The following is a 20,210-nucleotide window of genomic DNA, read 5'->3' as shown; positions in this document are numbered from 1 at the left end:
TCTCCAGAGATTTTTCTTTTTGAAAGTGTATTTATTTATTTAGAGACAGGGTCTTGGTATATTGTCCAGGTGGCTGTTGACAGGCACGATGATAGCGTACTACAGCCTCAAACTTCTGGGCTCAAGCCATCCTCCTGCCTCAGCCTCCTGAGTAGCTGGGACTTCAGGTGTGTGTGACCAGCATGGGCTCCAGGGATTTTTCTGATATAGGGCAGAGCCATAGCTAGTGCCTGATGAGTGCTGACATCAATTTTATCACATTTAATTCTCATAACAATCTAAGAGGTAGGTAATATTAACCTCATTTTGCCAGTGAGGAAGGAAGAGGTCAGAGAGGGTACATAACTAACAAGGAGTCACACAGCTTGTGAAGTTCAAACACAAGTCTATTTGATTCTAAAGTCAATGATCTATGTATTAGTCTGTTCTCACACTGCTATAAAGACATACCAGAGACTGGGCAATTGATGGATTAAAAAGGGTTAATTAACTCACAGTTCCGCAGGCTGTACAGGAGGCATAGCTGGGGAGGCCTCAGGAACCTAACAGTCATGGTGGAAGGCGAAGGGGAAGCAAGCAGAGCTTCCCCATGGCAGAGCAGGAGAGAGAGCGAGCAAGGGAGGAAGTGCCACACACTTTTAAACCATCAGATCTCGTGAGAACTGACTATCATGAGAAAAGCAAGGGGGAAATCTGCCCCATGATCTAATCACCTCCCACCAGGTCCCTCCTCCAACACTGGGAATTACAGTTTGACATGAGATTTGGGTAGGGACAGAGAGCGAAACCATATCACTCTACCACTACACCATCATGCCTCCAAAGAGGACCAGAATCTGGTCAATAAATTTACTTGAAAAACATTTATTGCATGTCTACTATATTCCAGGCACTGTTCTAGACACTCACTATATAATAATGAACAACATAAACAAAATCCCTGTTCACGTTAGGTTTAAAGACTGGAAGTTATTGAAATTGTAACCTTATGTTATTTTCAGACTAGTCTGACCTTGGATACACAGGTTACATAAGGAAACTTGAATAATTCTGAGGCTTGAGATAACTTGGATTTCCATTACTCAGCCCTGCTCAGGGCCAGCTGCCAATGTCTGCCCCACTACTCATCTGTACATAATCTGCTCCATTACACTGATTTAGGAGAAAAACATAGTTCACTTCTGTTTTCCAAAGAATGAGAATAACTTGTGCTGGAGAGCAGTTGAGAACAGGGGAACAAGGACAGAAACAGAGGACACAATGCTCTTGACGATTGCTGATGCCTATGCAAGAATGTGTTGCATTTAGAAACAGCATCTATATCCATATATATACCCATATAGTATAGGTATATCCATATAGCTTACACGAAATCAAGCTCTCATCCACATCCCTTTGAACAGATAGAGTACAAGACAGGCCCGGCAAGAGCATGGTGAGTGTATTTATACAACTGATGCTATGGGAATATTGGCAGGGTGGACTAGTCAGAGTCAAGTATGACACCATTGCTAGAAGCTTTTTTTTTTTTTTTTGAGATGGAGTCTCGCTCTGTCTCCCAGGCTGGAGTGCAGTGGCCCGATCTCAGCTCACTACGACCTCCGCCTCCCGGGTTCAAGCAATTCTCCTGCCTCAGCCTCCCAAGTAGCTGGGACTACAGGCGTCTGCCACCACTCCCGGCTAATTTTTGTATTTTTAGTAGAGACGACGTTTCACCATATTGGCCAGGCTGGTCTCGAACTCCTGACTTTGTGATACGCCCGCCTCGGCCTCCCAAAGTGCTGGGATTACAGGCTTGAGCCACCGCACCTGGCCTGCTAGAAGCTTTCTATACCCCAGTGTAAGAGGTGCAGGCAGGGTACATGGAATCATGATTTGACTTCCATTTTAACTAAGCCCATGACAAAGGAGGTAGAACATAGTTGTTAAGTACATGAACTCTGTAGCTGGGTGTGATGGCGCATGCCTGTAGTCCCAGCTACTCGGGAGGCTGAGTTAGGAGGATCATCTGAGCCAGGGGAGATTGAGGCTGCAGTGAGCTATGATTGTGAAACTACACTCCAGCCTGGGCATGGTATGAACTCTAGAGAAAAGCTTCTGAGTGACTCCATGTTGTGCCACTTACTAGCTGTGGGGCCATGAATAAATGATTTAATTTCTTTTTGCTTCACTTTCTTATCTTTAATATGGAGATGGCAAGGCACAGTGGCTCACACCTGTAATCCCAGCACTTTGGGAGGCTGAGGCAGGAGGATCACTTGAGCTCAGGAGTTTGAGACCAGCCTGAGCAACATAGTGAGACCTCATCTCTACAGAACAATTAAAAAATTAGCCAGGTGTGGTGGAGCATGCCTGTAGTCCCAGCTACCCAAGAGGCTGAGGTGAGAGGATCACCTGAACCCAGGAATTTTGGGCTATAGTAAGCTGTGATCATGCCACTGCATTCCAGCCTGGGCTACAGAGCAAGACCCTGTTTTTAAAAAATAATAAAGTAAAATAAAATAAAATAGAGATAACGATAATAAAAGCTGCCTCACAGGATGGATTCTAAAGATTAACAAAATATAAGTGTTAGCTATTATTAACAAAGATTCTTTGGATAATTGGTCATGATTGATATTATGTGTGTTTATGAAATCCTATTTCATTTTTCCTCTTTCAGGGCAGAAAGGAAGATTATATATTGCACCGTTCCTTTCACATACAGCTAGGTTTTAGCCAATTGATTATTGGTGGAAATGACAGCCACCCTCAGTCTTGGCACTTATAAACATCCTACAGGGTTTTTTTTTTTTTTTGCCTCTGCTGCAGCAATCCTGAAAGTCACATGAGATGGCAACATTCTAAGATGGTGGCACCTCCATCAGCCTGATGGAGAGGTCCCTGAGAGGGTCCCTGAGAGATTATACGGAGCAAATTCCCCTCCACCCCATCCTTATCTACATTGGACATGCAGCATCAACAAGAAATGAATGCTTTACTGTATCAAGCCAGTGAGATTAGAGATTCATTGTTACCAAAGCATAATCTCTCCTATCCTGATGGATTCTATAAATTCATCAGGATAGGAGAAGTTGCAAATGCTTTTCCCCGGCACCATGGGCCTTCATGTTCCAGAAAGACTTGGAGTCTTAAATGCCTGAAGTGCTAGGTTATCTACTCAAATCCTAGGGTGTGGAGGTTTCTCCATTTAAGCCTCTTAACTTCTTTTTTTTTTTTTTTTTTTTTTTTTTTTTTTTTTTTTTTTGAGACGGAGTCTCACTAAGCTCCGCCTCCGGGTTTACGCTATTCTCCTGCCTCAGCCTCCCGAGTAGCTGGGACTACAGGCACCCACCACCTCGCCTGGCTAGTTTTTTTTTTTGTATTTTTTTAGTAGAGACGGGGTTTCACCGTGTTAGCCAGGATAGTCTCGATCTCCTGACCTTGTGATCCGCCCGTCTCGGCCTCCCAAAGTGCTGGGATTACAGGCTTGAGCCACCGCGCCCGGCCAAGCCCCTTAACTTCTTAAGAGCCATGGATTCTTTTTATACTGCCAACAGCAACCCATATTTTTTAAGGCAAGATAAAACATTCCCCCTTCCTTTTCAAGCTGGATCTCAGCAGAAAGTCTTGCCGCTATTTTTTCAAATGCCACACTCAGTCATTCTTCTACACCTTGACTCATCCACTTGATGGCCTAGTCTTCATGAAGTATAAAGTCTGCTTGAAATGTTCATGTTTCCATGGCCAGGCCCAGTGGCTCACACCTGTAATCCCAGCACTTTGGAAGTCAGAGGCAGGAGGATCACCTGAGGTCACCTGAGGTTGGGAGTTCGAGACCAGCCTGACCAACATGGAGAAACCCCTTCTCTACTAAAAACACAAAAATTAGCCGGGTGTGGTGGCGCATGCCTGTAATCCCAGCTACTTGGGAGGCCGAGGCAGGAGTTTGAGACCAGCCTGACCAACATGGTGAAAACCTGTCTCTACTAAAAATACAAAAATTAGCCAGGCATGGTGGCAGGCGCCTATAATCCCAGCTACTCAGGAGGCTGGGGCAGGAGAATTGCTTGAAACCACAAGGTGGAGGTTGCAGTAAGCCAAGATTGCACAACTGCACTCCAGCCTGGGCGACAGAGTGAGGCTCCATCTCAAAAAAAAAAAAAGAAAAGAAAAAAGAAAGGATCAAGAATGTGGCAAGTCTGGGCTTTAATACATGGCCTAGAAATTTAATTCAATAAGTATCTATAGGCCACCTATTTGAGTCTGCTTTAAATGTTCACTGTGCCCGGCCAATCTTGACCCTTTCTTCCCAGAATAAGTCTGTGGGTAAAGAAAGGTGACTGGAAACATTCCCCATCACCTTCTGGTCTGAATGAATTAGGGCATGTTTGTCCATGCTCATTAGAAAGATGGAAGGCCGGGCGCGGTGGCTCAAGCCTGTAATCCCAGCACTTTGGGAGGCCGAGGCGGGCGGATCACGAGGTCAGGAGATCGAGACCATCCTGGCTAACACGGTGAAACCCCGTCTCTACTAAAAATACAAAAAACTAGCCGGGCGCGGTGGCGGGCGCCTGTAGTCCCAGCTACTCGGGAGGCTGAGGCAGGAGAATGGCGTAAACCCGGGAGGCGGAGCTTGCAGTGAGCTGAGATCCGGCCACTGCACTCCAGCCTGGGTGACAGAGCAAGACTCCGTCTCAAAAAAAAAAAAAGAAAGATGGATATGGCTGGGTGTGGTGGCTCACACCTGTAATCCCAGCACTTTGGGAGGCCGAGGTGGGAGGATTGCTTGAGTCGAAGAGTTCAAGACTAGCCCGGGCAACACAGCGAGACCCCCATCTCTACAAAAAATAAAAAAGTTAACTGGGTGTGGTGGCATACACCTATGGTCTCAGCTACTTGGAAGGCTGAAGTGGGAGAATCACTTGAGCCCTGGAGGTTGAGACTGCAATGACCTATGATCGTGCCACTACATCCCAGCCTGGGTAACAGAGCGAGACCCTGTTTAAAAAAAAAGAAAGAAAGGAGGATATGTGTGTTGTGGGTTAGAGAACTGGGAAGGGGTGAGAGTCAGGGAGTTGACACAATATTTATTTCTATTCCCTTATATACTGCCAAGTGAATATAGCTAAATTCTTATAAGCCTCTGCAGGTAAGCCATAAAGCTCTCTAAGGACAAGAACCAAGTTTTCTATTGATCAAATATTGATAGTTCTTTTATTTCAAACAAGACTCAGTGACAGGACTTTATATTTGCAGCATTATTTAAAATGTATAAGATATTTTCTAAGTTCTGTCTTACTTGCTCTTTACAGTAATCAAGGCTCCACATTCTGGTTTAGGTCACTGTACTGCCAAGTTAAAAAGAAGTTGGAAATGTTCCCTTGAGTTCTTTTGTGTTTCTTGTTTCTTTTCTCCTTTCTTTTCTGTTCGTTTTTTTGGGGTTTTTTTGTTTTTTTGTTTTTGTTTTTGTTTTTGTTTTTTGACACAGAGTCTTGCTCTGTCACCCAGGCTGGAGTACAGTAGCGTGATCTTGGCTCACTGCAACCTCTGCTTCCCGGTCCAAGCGATTCTCCTGACGCAGCCTCCCGAGTAGTTGAGACTACAGGCAGCCAGCACTACGCCCAGCTAATTTTTCTATTTTTAGTAGAGACAGGGTTTCACCATATTGGCCAGGCTGATCTTGAACTCCTGACCTTGTGATCCGCCCACCTCGGCCTTCCAAAGTGCCGGGATTACTGGCGGGAAGCACCGCACCCAGCCTCTTTTTTGTTTCTACACATCCAGCAATAATCTTCCTTATTTGAAATTTAGTGGTGAGCACAATGCAGTGCCCACTTGTAAGAGCTGGCGCCTTACAAGTGCTGCTAATCTTGGCCTGCATTGTTTACAAGAGGAGAGGCAGCTTGCTGTTTCCTTAGCCACAGTGGCTGCAGAGTCATTTACACTCTTAAGCTCCATCTTAGGACAAGCAGACAACGATCACCAACTGAGAACTCCTTACCCAGGGCACCACCGAAACCCTCTTGACCCACAATTTAAGGGTTCATACTTTTGGAAAAAGTATGAACTGGGACCAAGCCCTGGAACCAAACCAGTTACCTGGCTTATCAGGAAGCTATCCAGTGTTGCTGGGAGGTGTGGGGGTCAGGAACTCAGAGGTAATTCAGGCTTTCTGGGCTTAGAAGGTCAGAACCAAACTGGTCTTGGGCAGGAGAAGGAAGGAGCCCTGTCCTCCTAAGCCCTCCCTTCCTCGGGTTCTGGGAAGAAGCTCTGGGCTGCTGGCCTTTGCTTCCTCTACCTGGCACTTCCCCATTCTTCCACCTTCTTAGGTTGACCGACTGTTTCAGTTTGCCTGGGACCAAGGGGGTTCCCAAGATGTGGACTTTTAGTTTTTTGTTCATTTTTGTTTTTTGAAACAGACTTGCTCTGTCACTCAGGCTGGAGTACTGTCGTTGGATCTCAGCTCACTACAATCTCTGTCTCCCGGATTCGAGAGATTCTCATGCCTCAGTCTCCCAATTAGCTGAGTCTACAGGCACGCGCCACCATGCCTGGCTAATTTTTGTATTTTTAGTAGAGGCAAGGTTTAGCCATGGTGGCCAGGCTGATCTCAAACTCCTGGGCTCAGCTGATTCACCCACCTTATCCTCCCAAAGTGCTGGGTTTACAGGTGTGAGCCACCACGCCTGGCCTGGACTTTTAGTTTTTAAGCCAGTAAAGTCCTGGAAAAAAAAATAGGTTGGTCATCTTAGGACTTCATCCCCAGGTCTCACCTCTCTCTTCCCATGGTCTCCCCAGAGATTTCACTGACTTCGCAGCCTCCACCAACTTTTGATGTGTAATTCCCCAATAGACCCTCACCTCTGGCTGCTCCTGAGCACCAGGCCAGCATTTCAACCATCAGGCTTTATTGTCATTTACACAGCTAAGCTTAAATCCCATGGGTTCTAAATGACTCACCCTCTCACCCCTCCACCCCACCAACCCTGCTCCCACTCATCTTCCCCATATTTCCGCATTTGTCAATGCCATGGCATTGTTCCAGTTGTTCAAGATTTGTAATATTGACTCACATTCATTGAGTACCTCCTCTGTGCCAGGTTCTGTCCTAGGTGCTGGGGACTCAGCAGTGAACAAAAGTCATGGAGCCCTCATGGAACTTGCATTTTAGTCAAGAGAGACGGGGGGGAAAAATATATATATATGTGTGTGTGTGTGTGTGTGTGTGTGTATGTATGTGTGTGTATATGTGTGTGTGTGTGTGTGTGTGTGTGTATATATATAGAGAGAGAGAGAGAGAGAGAGAGAGAGAGAGTTAAGTACTAAGTACTATGGGCAACATTATTTTTCAAAAATTTTTATGGCCGAGTGCGGTGTCTCATGCCTGTAATCCCAGCACTTTGGGAGGCTGAGGTGGGTGGATCACTTGAGGTCAGGAGTTTGAGACCAGCCTGGCCAACATGGTGAAACCCCATCTCTATTAAAAATACAAAAATTAGCCAGGTGTGGTGGCGTGCACCTATAATCCCAGCTACTCGGGAGGCTGAGGCAGAATTGCTTGAACCCGGGAGCTGGAGATTGCAGTGAGCCGAGATCATGCCACTGTACTACAGACCGGGCAAAAAAGTGAGACACCACTCAAAAAAAAAAAAAAAAATTCCTTAAAGTTTCTTTTTTGAGACAGGCTCTTGTTCTGTCACCCAGGCTGGAATAGATGTTGTGATCTCAGTTCACTGCAGCCTCTGCCTCTGGGACTCAAGGCTGAACTTGAACTGAGTTCAAGTGACCCACCCATGTTGAGCTCCCAAAGTGCTAGAATTAATTTTTGCCCGACCCGGGGAAAAATTAATAAGCAAATATAAGGAATGCTTAGGGTGGGGGATGCAATAATAGATGGGGAATGAAGGGAATCCTTTTGATGTGATACAGAGGTCTGAGGAAGTGAAGACATGAGCCAAGGGACCTCTGGAGTACGAGTGTCCCAAGCACAGGGCACAGTAAATGCAAAGACCAACATAGCTGGGCAGACCAGGCAAGAGAAAGAATGATAAGAAAAAAATCAGGGATAAAGTGGGGGTGGGGGGAAATCAGTTTCTGTAGGGCCTTGTAGATAAAAGCATTTTATTTTCACTCATTTACCCTTTAATTTGTTGCCAAACTACAATGATCCCACCTCTGCAGGTCTCTCTTTCCCATTTCTGCAGCTACCACCTTGAGACAATCCTTCCTACTTATCATTTGAATTATTATATTGGCTTCCTCAGGGGTATTTTTGCCCCTTGTCTCTCCCTACTCTAATCCTACTCATGGTTGCTATAATCTTCTCGGAGCACAGTTCTGATCATCATCATCATCATATCATTAGCATACATTTATGTATCTCTGAATAAAAATATACTTTGAAAGGAGGGGGATGGACACAGGAGATATGTTCCCACAACTTCCCAGCATGTCCTTGTCAGAAAGAGATAAAACTGTCAAAAGTATGTTGCCAAACATGTCAGAGTTCTGTTTTTATGCCATAATGTAACAATTACAAATTTTTCATCAAAATAAAAAATAAATAGAAAGATGAATTAGTCACAATTCCTTTAGTTGCCACTAACAGAAACTCAGTTCAAATATCTTTCAAAAGGTGATAAATGTTAGCTCACATAGATCGATATTTGACATCTTCAGGAATGGCTAGCTCCACGTGCTCAACAAGGGCAACAAGAAATCTATCTCTCCCTTGGATTTGCTTTGTCTCTCTGTTGTCCTTGCTCTCCAGCAGACTCTACACATGCAGTGGTAAAGATGGCTGCCATTGTCTTCGGCTTACATTCTCTCACTTTGCAACCCCAGTGGAGAAAGGGTGCCTGTTTCAGCAGAAGTCCCAATGCTGACTCTCATTGGCTCACTCTGGACAAAGGGATTACTCCTCAACCACTCATTATGACTGCATTAGCCGGTCCTGGGTTAGGACCCACCCCTGGAGCCAGGGACTGAGGTCAACCTCACTTGAGCTACATGAACAGAGAGTGGAAGGTGGGTGGTTCCCAAAGAAACACTTGGTATTCAGGATGGAGGAGGGATGGTGGGCAGGCAGAAACAAGTGTCCACAATCAAAGGCTAGGAGCACCATTTTTGGTTAGCCCTAACCCCAAACACCTCTAAGAACTCAATAGGCCTCCGCCTTCAAATAGTATTAGTCACATTGTGCCTATAATTGATCATTTAAATAACTTTCTTGCCCCAACATCTTAAATGGCTCTCCATTGCTACCTCTTTGCCAGTCAGCTCTTCCTTCTCTGAATTTACTCAGTTGCTAGACAACAGGGCCTAAGGATGGAAAGAGTCTTTATCTCTGAGAGCAGGCTTTCAATACGTTGCAGCTATCGTTATGATCATGGGCACAGCCTTATTATTATTATTATTATTATTATTATTATTATTTGAGATGGGAGTCTCACTGTTGCCCAGGCTATAGCGTCATGGCGCTCACAGCAACCTCCACCTTCTCCCTCCTCAGCCTCCATAGTAGCTGGGACCACGGGCAAACGTCAACACGCCCAGCTAATTTTTTGTATTTTTGGTAGAGATGGGGTTTCACCATGTTACCCAGGCTGGTCTCAAACTCCTAGGCTCAGGTGATCCACCACCTCAGCCTTCCAAAGTGCTGGGATTACAGGCATAAGCCACCATGTCTGGCCACAGCTGTCCCCCTAAATATTTCAAGTAGGCATCTACTGAGACTTTAATACCCACACAACAACCTTATGAAAAAGTAGGCTTATTTCCATTTTATGTACGGGGAAGGTGAGGCACAGACATGTTGACTACCTTGCCCACTGTTTTTTTTCACACAACCAAAATATGGAGGCTCTGGGATTTGAACCCAGGCCTCTCCAACTCCTAAGTCCCCTTAGAAACCTGCACATTATTTCATTTCTATGAAGGAGAGGGAAAGAGTTCCTCACTTAAGTCTACCAACAGCTCTCAAATCACTTGAAACTCACCAGCGGCCATGACTGTCCCCCTGGGGCAAGTAGGTAGCCATATTTCACCTCATTCTACTTCTTTACCGGGCAGAAAAAATGGAGCAGAATCCGAACTGGTGGCTTGATAAGGGAACACTCAGAAAAGTAAAGGAAGTGGTGGTGCTGAAGCATCCTGCTGCCTCTCAACTCAAAGATCCTTCCACCAAACAAATACCGCCCACCTTCGAAAACAGTCATTGTGGTTAGAACAATGTCTGTATAAAAATAACCGGGCTTATCTTACTCAATCTTGCTCCCCTTCCTTGTAGGGAAAATGTCTGCCGTTCTGGTCTAGTCGGTGCAAGAGGGGCTTCCCGCCCGCTGTCCAGCACTGAAGGGGTGTCGCAGCTACGGTCAGCCTCCCTTCTCCCTTCAGGTGGCCCCTGAAGCAAGCAGAGAGCGCCTCGTGTTGGGACCTGAGCCGGCTCCCAAGCCCCCAGAGGGCGGGTTCCTGCTCCGCTCAGAGGCCTTCAAGCCCCTTTCACCTCCAGCTCAGAGGCCCCTGGGCCCACCTACACTCTGGCCCCTGATGGGCTTGGATGACAACTCCTAACCCACATCCTGAGGGAATTCTGATGAAACCTCTAAAGGCTCCGGGTCTTGGGGAAGACCAGGTGGGCGTGAAAGTTGGTCTCAGCGGAGACTCCCAGGGGCGTGTGGGTCCTAGAAAGGCCTGGCTGTCCCGAGCAGGGGCTGGAGTGAGGCAGCTGGTGGAGAACAGGGGCGCAGGTGTGAGCCTGGTGAAAGGGTGGGCTGCTCAGTGCTCTGTAGAGAGCACCTGGAAACAGTGAGGAGGAGGCTGATGGGCTGGGCCCTCACAGGGATAGGCAAGGCACGGCCCTAATGAATCTGGCTCCAAGCACAGCCCCTCCAGTTTAAGCTTGGGGATTGGGAAAGGAAGAGGCCCAGAGGGCGGAGCTGAGAGGACATCTCAGGAGTTAAGGTTACCAAGCAACTGAAGACTCAGGAGCAGCTCCTAGCTGCGTATGCCCTATGCCCGGGCGCAGCATGGAGGATGCCTGGGTGGGGAGGGGGAGGGGTGGGGAGGGAGGACTTGCCTTGCCCAGTTAGACTTGGAACCTAGATCCTTGGAGTTTAATGCTCTTGTGGGAGACATGAGGCAAGGTCTTGGACCGAGGAGGTGAATATCTGTTGCATTTTATCCAATATATTCCCGTCTTATAGTGAGAGACTATTTGAGAATATTAAGTTCCCCATATTGAAAGAGAAGTCCAAATAGAGTCTTTCAAAAATTTTAAATGTATGTTAAACTTTCCATTGTGGAATATTTTACCCATCACCCACCCCCACATCACCTGGGTAATTTTGAAGTAAAATCTAGTCATTGAATTATTTCACCCATAAATAGTCCAGTCAGTATCTCTAAATTTTAGAGCTGTTATTCTCTGCCCAGGACAGTTTTGCCCCCTAGGGGACATCTGGCAATTTGTTGAGAACTTTTTTTGCTTTTCCAGCGTTGCGGGGAGGGGGTGTGCACCCAGCCTCTAGCTGATAGAAGACAGAGTAGAAACAGGGCTGCTACAAAACATTCTACAACGCACAGGCCAGCTCCTCACGACAAAGAACTATATGGCTCAAAATAACAATAGTGACAAGGTTGAAAACCATGTTTTAGAGTCTAAAAGATAAGAACACTCTAAATACATCACTATAATATTGTTAGCATTCATAAAAACAGTAATTCCTCAATATCATCAAATATCTGATTAATATTAAAATTTCCCCAATTATTATGTAAATTTTAAAAATGTGGGGTTTAAATCAAGATCCAAATAAGACTCATACATTGCAATTGATTGATATATTTCTTTTTATTTTTTTCCTGCGTCCAATCATCTGTTATGGTTGACATATTTCTTAGGTGTTCTGGAATCTACAGGTTCTCATCCCTCTTTTTTCCTTGTAATGTATTTATTATAAAATAGATTTATTTTTAATTACAAAAGAGTACACAAGTACATTCCTGATATCAAAATTGAAACATACAGGTAAAGCAAACATTTCCTACCTATGACAGTCCAATCCCAGTCCTCTCCCCAAAGAACTAATTTATCAAAATTGTGTGTGTATTGGTTAAGATTATATTCAACTGGCCAGGCACAGTGACTGACACCTGTAATCCCAGCACTTTGGGAGGCCGAGGTAGGCGGATCACCTGAGGTCAGGAGTTCGAGACCAGCCTGACCAATATGGTGAAACTGCATCTCCACTAAAAATACAAAATTAGCCAGGCGTGGTGGTGCATGCCTGTAATCCCAGCTACTCAGGAGGCTGAGACAGGAGAATTGCTTGAACCTGGGAGGTGGAGGTTGCACCACTGCACTTCAGCCTAGGTGACAGAGAGAGAGACTCCATCTCAAAAAAAAAAAATTATTTTCAACTACATGTTTCAAAAAACAATAACAACAAAAGCTTTAATTTGATTTATTTTTCAGAAAGATAAGCCAAGGGATAGGTAGTCCAGGGCTAATGTGGCGACTCCATGAAGTTTTTAGGGTCCCAAGTTTCTTCTAGCTCCGTGCCCTACCATCTGTGAATGTGGCCCCCATCCTCATGTAGCACAATGGCTAATGGAAAACCATCCCTCTTTCTATATTAGGACTAGGTAACAAGATGGAAAAGTGGAAGGGCATATCTCTCTGTATTAGTTTGCTAGGGCTGCTGTGACAAAGGACCACAAATCGAGGGCTTATGCACAGATATTTACTTATCCTCTCACAGTTCTCACAGTTCTGCAGGCTAGAAGTCCAACATCAACGTATCAGTCAGGATTGGTTCCTTCTGAAAACTGTAAGAAAAAATCCATCCCATGCCTCTCCCCTAGCTGCTCGTGATTGGCTGGAAATCTTTGAGTTTCCTTACCTTGTGGAAGCATCACCTCAATCTCTGCCTTGGTCGTCACATGGCATTCTTCATATGTGTGTGTTTCTGTGTCCAATTTTCCCTGTTATATAAGGACATGTTTATATTGGATTAGGGCCCACCCTCATGACCTCATTTGAATTCATTACATCTGCGAGCACCCTATTCCAAATAAGGTCACATGCTGAGGTACGAGGGATTAGGGCTTCTATATATAAATTTGGGGGAGAGACAATTGAACCCATAACATTCTCCCATAAAGAGACTTTGTAGAAGTCTCTTACACTTCTTTGTATATACTTCTTTCGCCAAAACTTAGTCTTATGGCCACACCTCGCTGCAAGAGATGCTGGGAAAGGGAAGCTTTCACTGAGCACATGACCATCCCCCCAAAAGTCAGTTTTTGTTACCAAAAAGGAAGGAAAAATGGACAGAGCAACTACCAGCAATCTGCCATGGAATGTATCCTACCAGACATTTTTCTGTGTGTTGCATGTAACCAAATGACCACAAACTGGGTGGCCTAAAACACCAGAAACTGATTCTCTCACAGTTTGGAAGCCAGAACTCCAAAATCAAGGTGTTGGTGGGGCCACACTCCTTCCAGAGCCTCTAGTGGACAATCCACCCTGGCCTCTCCAGCTTCCGGTGGCTTCATTGTCCCTTGGCCTGTGGCTGCATCACTTCAGCCTCTGCCTCCATCTTCACATGGACTTCCCCTCTGGGCCTTCTCCTCTTCTGTGTGTCTGTCTGTTTTTGAGAGTGAGTCTCGCTCTGTCGCCCAGGCTGGAGTGCAGTGGTGTGAACACTGCTCACTACAGGTTCGACCTCCAAGGCTCAAGCGATTCTCCCATCTCAACTTTCTGAGTAGCTGGGGTTACAGGTGTGTGCCACTGTGCCTGGCTAATTTTTTGTAGAGATGGAGTCTCACCATGTTGCCTGGGCTGGTCTCAAGCGATCATCCCACCTTGGCCTTCCAAAGGGCTGAGATTACGTGCGTGAGCCACTGCCCTGGACCCTCTTCTGTCTCATAAAAACACTTGTCATGGCTGGGCGCGGTGGCTCACGCCTGTAATCCCAGCACTTTGGGAGGCCGAGGTGGGTGGATCACCTGAGGTCAGGAGTTCAAGACCAGCCTGACCAACATGGAGAAACCCCATCTCTACTAAAAATACAAAATTAGCTGGGCGTGGTGGCACATGCCTGTAATCACAGCTACTTGGGGGACTGAGGCAGGAGAATCGCTTGAACCCGGGAGGTGGAGGTTGTGGTGAGCCGAGATCGCACCATTGCACTCCAGCTTGGGCAACAAAAGTGAAACACTGTCTCAAAAAAAAACACAAAAAACAAAAAACAAAAAACAAAAAATACTTGTCATTGGATTTAGGGCCCACCCAGGTAATCCAGGATCATCTCATTTTAAGATCCTTTATTTTTACATGTGCCAAGACCTTTTTTGCTTTGTTTCATTCACAGCCAATCACATCCTGGACCCATCCATGAGTTCCAGGATGCGACCATATCCTTTAGGGTGAGGGGACCATTCAATGTCCTACACCCACCCTGGAGCAGCAGATATTTCCAGGAATAGCAAAATATGGCTTTCCACATTGTCCTCATTCATTTTAATTAGCAATGGCAGAGGAAGGGCACTGTGGTAAAACTGTAATGAAATGCTACACACTCTGAGAAGCATAAGTGGATCTGGTTGCCTAGGGCCTGTTTAAAGTTGGAGAAACTCGGAAGGTTCTGCCAAGTGTTGGCATGTGGGTGCTAAGCTGTTTTTGGTAGAATGGTAAACTATGCTAGCATGTTTTTCGATGTTTACCATGCATTTTAGAGAGGTTTCCTGCTAAATGAATTTTCAATTGAGAGCTAGCTCAGGAGCGGGCACAGAAAGATAGAAGGGTAAGAGAAACATTTCCAATGTATCAAGCTATGAGTTGCAGGGCCTCACTTCTTACTTAAAGAGCAAAATGTTGGCTAGGGGTAGTGGTGGAAAGTTCCTGATGCCAGATTTTGGAGGTGGGAGAAAGAAATAGTATCAGCCCTCTACCTGCCACCCTGTTCTTCATCTGCTTCCATTTCAGTTTCAGTATTTACTGAGACCATACTGGGCACCAGGAAAGACTTATTTTCCTCAAGCCTCACAAGCAGCTAGGTGTTATTACTTCGTCCACTTTCCAGATGAGATACTGTGATTCAGAGAGGTTAAGGCACTTGCGCCCATGATCATGTAGCTGTAAGTGGCTAAAGCAGAAGTTCTTAATGTTTTCTGACTGCTAACTTGGTGCTCTTTCTACCACAGCATGAGAGATGAACATTCCTTTCTGCTTGCGGGTGCCCATCCTGGTAAAGGGGTAGAGAGAGGAGCAGGCTCATCTCCTACCCACCAGGGCTTGCTCCTCCCTCCCACTTGAAAGCAGAACAGGCTGCAGCAGGAGGCATGCAATTGGTGTTTCTGCCGGTCTCCAATCCTAGTAGAAGAAACTGCCTAATTAAAGTCTGCAGCATGCCCAGAAGCTTCCGGGGTTGTTTTCCGTGCATTCCCAGAGCCTGATGATACATATTCTTCATGTTTATGTGGCGTGATACACTGTGCTCCATGAGCATGAAGTATTAGTGAGCCAATTTCACCATCTACGCAGCTACAGAGCAACCGGAAGGCATCCCTGTTTTAATTTATGAGGGACCAGCATGCGCAATCAATAGGTGCCCCACAGGTTATTAAAGAGGAGAAAGATAGCTCAGGCCGCCTTGTTTACTAACAGGCAAATGGTCTTCTGGCAGCTTCTGGCTTGCAAGGGATTTACATTTCCTTTTCAGGCCAGAAACAGTGGTGTTCCCTTTTCATCTCAGCTCCAAGCCTGAGAACAGGGGGCTGGTGGAGGCTCAGGCAGAATCTGAAAGTGCCCTTCCCTGCACTGTAATCTCAGAGAGAGGATGGGGTGGAGGGTCAGCCCAAAGATTTATGAAGTCCCTTTGTGTTTTGAGACCCTGGAGAACAATAGCTTTCCAGGATGGGGGTTGGGATGTAGGGGATGGGAGTGGGTGACTGGGTGTGAGAACAACCAAGCAAAAAGGAATAGGCAACTCCTACCAGGCTGGCTAGAGGGGAAGTGGTCTTTTAGTCGGCCTGCCAGTCTCTGGAGAAGTCCTTTTATTCGCTGTTTTTGCCTTCTCTTTGTTTTGGGTCCTTTGATTTCAGGAAGCTATGGTTCTTTTGCAGTCTACTTTTTAATAGTTCTGGAGGAAGAGGGTAGATTGGATTTTAAAATAAAATAGTAACCGCACTGGGTTATTTAAGTAGAAAGGAAAGAAGTACTTCCCTTCGGTCCACATTCTGGAGGGCAAGATGGGGTAATACAGCAGTTCTCAAACTTTTTTGTCTCAGGACCCCTTTATATACTCTTAAAATGTATGTAGGTTAGTGGCAGAAAATATAAAATATTTGTCAATTTTAAGATCACAATAATAAACCCATTACATGTTAATATAAATAACATATTTCTATTTTAATTTTATTTATTTATTTATTTTAGCAAGGTGAACTAGATTTAGTTTTTTAAAAAACAGGTAAACTGATTTCTTTTTTTTTAATTTTTTTTTAACTGATTTCTTTTTAAAGAAATAAAATGATCAGTTAAGGTCACTTCAGCTGCTTTTTAAAGTGGCTTTTTTCTGGAATGATGGAAGTTGTCGCCAGGGGGCCCGGCCGTGGGGGGCCTGAGACCCCTAGATGGTGGACTTGGAGACGGAGACCCCCGGGTGGTGGTTCTCCCAGACATGGTGGTTGTGTAGGTCAATGGGGGCCTGGACCGCCTCCTCCACGCAGCGCATTTGGATCAGCGCCATCTTGCGGTCCTTCTGGAAGAACTTGAGTCGTTTGACGACGCCCCCATGGCTGGAAGAGAAGACCTTGAGATATTCCTCGGATACTGAGGGCGGGATGTTGGAGAGGTGCACAGTGGCCGAGGGCAGGAATATGTTCTGGAAGTTCTTGAAGCCTGGCTTCTTGAAGCGGTGCAGGGCCGAGTTGCCATAGTCCTTGGTCAGGCCTTGGTCCTGCCGGCTCTCGAGGGGCAGCTGCACGTTCTGGTGCTTCAAGGGCGTGATACAGGTGAGGTGATGCGGGTGGGCTTCCCGTACAGCTTGTACCAGTTCAGGTGGCTCATGGCCGGCTGGGCCTGGTTGTCGTCCGCCATCTTCACCAGGGCGTTCTCCTTTTTATTGACCAGGATCTTCACGTGCTGCACGTACCCCTAGTCGCTGAAAAGAATAAAGAGGCTTTGGGGGATGGGCGCGGTGGCTCACACTTGTAATCCCATCACTTTGGGAGGCTGAGGCAGGAGGATCATGAGGTCAGGAGTTCGAGACCAGCCTGACCAACATGATGAAACCCCGTCTCTACTAAAAATACAAAAATTAGCCGGGCGTGGTGGCGCGCTTGTAATCCCAGCTACTCCGGAGGCTGAGACAGGAGAATCGCTTCAACCCGGGAGGGAGAGGTTGCAATGAACCGAGATCACGCCATTGCACTACAGCCTGGGCAACAGAGCAAGACTCCGTCACACACACACACACACACACACACACACACGCACACAAAATAGGCTTTGGGGTGTGACTCTCTCTGGGTTGAGGTTGCTGACCAGTAAGACAGAATTTCCTGCCCCCGCCAGGCCCGGGATGGCGATCCGGCCTGCCGCTGCAGCTGCCGCCGCCGCGGAGGGGATAGCCAGGGGTACCAGGGCTCCGTGGATGTTGGGAACTAAAAGGTCGAAGGCCGCGGCCATGTCCGGTCTAGCGAGGGCTGGCTGTCCCCAGAGGGCAGGTCTGGGCGTGGTAGTCGCGGCTTTTGTCATTGTTGTACTTGACGTTGAGACTGATGAGCTTGGGGAAGTCGATGCACAGCGAGTGGCAGGCGTTGTAGGTGTTCTGCCAGTCCAGCGACAGCTTGACACGCTGGGCGTTCTCGGGGTCGGCGTACTGCAGCAGGGCCTGGAACTGGCTGTGGAACTTGATGAAGGTGATGGTCTTCAACAATGTGCCGAACTTGGAGAAAATCTGGTGCAGCACATCCAGAGTCACTGGCTAGACGAGGTTCTCCACGATGATCCTGAGCACTGGGCTCTGCCGGGCCATTGCCATCCCTGCGTCTACGGCCACCGCCGAGGCAGCCAAGCCCAGGTTCCCCGAATGGACGCCTGAGGGCCGCCGGGTCCTGCGCCTGGTTGGGAGAGCTGTCGGTCTTCAGCCCCTTGTGGTTGGAGAACTGGATGTAGATGGGCTGGCTGCGCAGCACGGGTGTCACCGAGGTGCAGTAGTTCACCATGGTGTTGGCAGCCTCCTCCGTGCTCATCTCGATGAAGGCCTGGTTTTTCCCCTTCAGCATCAGGAGATTAGCGACCTTCCCAAAGGGCAGCTCCAGGGAGATCACCTCCCCTTCGGTGACGTCGATGGGAGCTTCTAGATGTGGGTCACCCTGGAGGGGACACCGGTGCTTCTGCTGTCACCTTTGAACTTCTTGCTGCCATTTCCATTTGCTGCAGAGGCCGAGTTGCTGCTCATGATAAATGGTCAGTTAGTGACACAAGTAGAGAAAATCTCGTCAGATCCCTGCTTTGTACCAACTGCTATATCTGGGACAATGCCGTCCATGGCACTCACAGCAGACCCGCGGGGATGGAGTGGAGGCGCCGGAATATTTTATTTTTTATTCGTTTATTTACTTTTGAGAGAGAGTCTTGCTCTGTTGCGCAGGCTGGAGTGCAGTGGCACGATCTTGGCTCACTGGAACCTCTGCCTCCTGCGTTCAAGTGATTCTCCTGCCTCAGCCTTCCGAGTAGCTGGGATTACAAGCGCATGCCCAGCTAATTTTTGTATTTTTAGTAGAGAGAGGGTTTGGGTTTCTCCACGTTGGCGAGGGTGGTCTCGAACTCTTGACCTCAGGTGATTCACCTGCCTTGGCCTCCAGAAGTGCTGGAATTACAGGCATGAGCCACTCTGCCCAGCCCATATTTCTATTTTTAAAAATCATATCATCCAAACAAAATTTTCAGCAAGAAAAATGACATTATTTTACATTTTTGAAAAATGGCATTGTTTTGCATTGTGAAATATTTTGAAATTTTTTAAATGTGTGCATTAACAGAAGATAAATGGATTCTCAAATATTTACTTTTGCATTCAGTATATTGCAATATGTTGGTTTGGTCAAAATGTGTGAAGAAAATCCAGCTTCACACAACTATGTAGCTGGAAAAGGGAAGAGTATTTAATAGTCCTCTTAGATAATTGTGGATATTCTATTTTGATACTACACCAAAACAAGTGTCTTAAAGGTTAGTTGCAATGTGAAGTCTGAAATTATGTCAAGAAACTTTTCGTGTTCTGTTACATTAAAATCCACTGGTTTGCTGTGTACTTAGAATGGATCTTTTACCCATGCATGATTTTGTAATACAATGCATTCATTGGTCATTGGAAAATATTTATCTTTGAATGATGCAGGTATTTCAAATGTTGACACATTTTATTATACCATATTAGAAAAAAATCACGGTCATTAATATCACCAATCTATTTCATTAGAAAAATCCTTATGAGAAGCTGTCAAGCTCCACAGTGGTAAACAAAAGTTTTTCCAAATTCTAACTTTTGCTTGGAAGCTCAAATTTTATCATCAGCAACAAATGCTATCAGTTGTTTTCCTTGAAGTGACAGGCTCCCTTTGTTCATTTTTAAGAAAATGTCTGCCAAATGCTTAGTCTGAAATAGCATTCTTTGTCATTTGTTCTTTCAAGCAAAAAGAAAAAAAGATGCTCCATGAAAAAAGTGGTTTGTTCAACTCACAACTCAAATAATTGCCTAAGTGTTTTTCCTAGAGATAACTATCATAGTTTGGAACACAGCAAAAGTACTTTATGCATACTTCTCATTTTGTTACACAGTGTCTCAGTCTGTTGTGTGTTTCCATAACAGAATACCACAGACTGGGTAATTTATAAAGAAAAGAAACGTATTTTTTACAGTTCTGGAGGCTGAGAAGTTAAGAGGCCCGCATCTGGGGAAGGCCTCCTTGTTCTGTCATCCCATGGCAGAAGGCAGAAGGGCAAGAGAGTTGCATGTACAAGAGGAGAAAGGAGACCGAGTTCCTCCTTTTTATCAGGAACACACTCCTGCAATAATGGCATTAATCCATTGATGAGGGCAGAGCCCTCATGACCATAATCACCTCTGAAAAAGTCCCACTTCTCAGTACTATTGCAATGGGGATTAAGCTTCCAACACAAGAACTTTGGGGGACATACTGAAGCCATAGCA

At 46.1% G+C, this 20,210-nt stretch overlaps 1 protein-coding gene and 1 pseudogene across 2 annotated transcripts in view; both read right to left on the bottom strand.

Annotated features, from left to right (window-relative positions):
- FUT8 (fucosyltransferase 8) overlaps positions 1 to 12,954 on the bottom strand; it is a 472,318-nt gene extending 459,364 nt beyond the window's left edge. The window contains exon 1 of one of the 2 annotated variants that reach the window (XM_077938183.1): positions 12,885 to 12,954. The gene's annotated coding sequence lies outside the window, so the exon portion shown is untranslated. Of the gene's footprint in view, positions 1 to 9,980; positions 10,152 to 12,884 lie in introns of those variants that run through there. The other variant, XM_077938188.1, reaches the window with a different exon arrangement.
- Positions 12,955 to 16,464: 3,510 nt separating this feature from the next.
- On the bottom strand, positions 16,465 to 18,687 carry LOC711955 (polypyrimidine tract-binding protein 1-like; annotated as a pseudogene).
- Between the last annotated feature and the right edge of the window lie 1,523 nt (positions 18,688 to 20,210).

This window comes from Macaca mulatta, chromosome 7 (genome assembly GCF_049350105.2).
Source record: "Macaca mulatta isolate MMU2019108-1 chromosome 7, T2T-MMU8v2.0, whole genome shotgun sequence".
NCBI classification, from domain to species: domain Eukaryota; kingdom Metazoa; phylum Chordata; class Mammalia; order Primates; family Cercopithecidae; genus Macaca; species Macaca mulatta.
Note: the sequence above shows the minus strand (reverse complement) of the source record. Positions and strands in the feature narration are given on the sequence as shown.